At 36.2% G+C, this 1,217-nt stretch overlaps 1 protein-coding gene across 1 annotated transcript in view; it reads right to left on the bottom strand.

Annotated features, from left to right (window-relative positions):
* Nucleotides 1-1,217, bottom strand: part of LOC106721799 (urea transporter 2-like) — a 16,332-nt gene that overhangs the window by 10,942 nt on the left and 4,173 nt on the right.

Raw genomic sequence — 1,217 nt, 5'->3', positions numbered from 1 at the left:
TAGGGAAACCACAAACGATTCAGAGATCTGACACAAAGAAGTATGTGAAAGCTTTGATGAAAAATATAAACCTGTCCAGTCCTCTTGGTTCTGGAATTTGGGCTAGAAATGTCACAAGAATTGGTTTTCTTGGGAGTTTCCCAGGCTTTTTTGTTTTCAGTCTAGTTTGATCCATCACATGGGCAGCCTTTCTTGGAGCACGTCCTCCTACAGTGGTGCCTGGAATCAATAAATCTACAAAAAGGTGGAAATGACAAAAGCTTTTGGGCCAGGGCCTACCTTGGCACATACTGACATTTCCAGTGGCTTCGCTTGAGCTAAACTGATTTATACCCACAGTATATCTAGCACAGTCAGCTTCTGCTCTTATTTAGATCTGTGCAAATCCATTGAAGTTAGCTGAGAGCAGAAAGTCCTGTGTATCATATGCAGTAGTTAACTGAACCTTTGAAAATTTCAAAGGAAGGTGAGTTTAAGAGCTGGATCTGATTTTAACCAAATCCATTTGTTATTTCTGATGAAATATGTGATGTCTTTTTTTATTGCTACAATCAGTGGAAAAGATGCACTCTATTATAATCCCCATTTATTCTCAGATCAATCCCTTTTTTGATAATGATTTCAGTTATCTCAGCGGTGTACATACTTCTTTGCTGGAGCTAGCAGAAAAATGCTTCAGCCCTTTTGTGAAAGCTTTGTCCTCTTTCTGTTACTGAAGCACAAATTTTCTACTAGTGGATAGAAAAAATGTGACAATTTTTATACCAAATGGTTCCTTTTTAATTGAAAGTCAATATTTCAGCCAAGTATTTGTGGAACTGAAATCCTTCAAATGACTGCCCTTCAACCTGGGGAATTATAATAAAAGCAATTAAAATAGTAAAGCTCAGAAAATTCAGGCAAACCAAAAAGTGCAAGCATTCCTGAAAATATTCTGGGTTTCTAGGGATTGGTACAAGGTGACCTTTACTCTAAGGTCTGAATAAATCAATAAAACATGAAATAATCAAAATTTTAGTAAGAGTGGTGAAAGGTAAAGTTTTGGATCTCAGCACTAAAACAAGCCATTACAATGAAACATTTGAACTGCGGTTAAGTAGCTTTCTTTTAAAATACTTTTTGTAATGATGCTAAGATCTACCCTTAAAAAAGGTCATTTTAGTCTAAGAAGCACTGCTTTGAAATCAAGTGTGCAGGAGAAGTTAAAAATTTGACTC

The sequence above is a fragment of the Alligator sinensis genome, unplaced genomic scaffold (assembly GCF_000455745.1).
Source record: "Alligator sinensis unplaced genomic scaffold, ASM45574v1 scaffold518_1, whole genome shotgun sequence".
In the NCBI taxonomy this organism is placed as follows: Eukaryota; Metazoa; Chordata; order Crocodylia; family Alligatoridae; genus Alligator; species Alligator sinensis.
The sequence above is the reverse complement of the archived record's forward strand: the minus strand, read 5'-3'. Positions and strand labels throughout refer to the sequence as shown.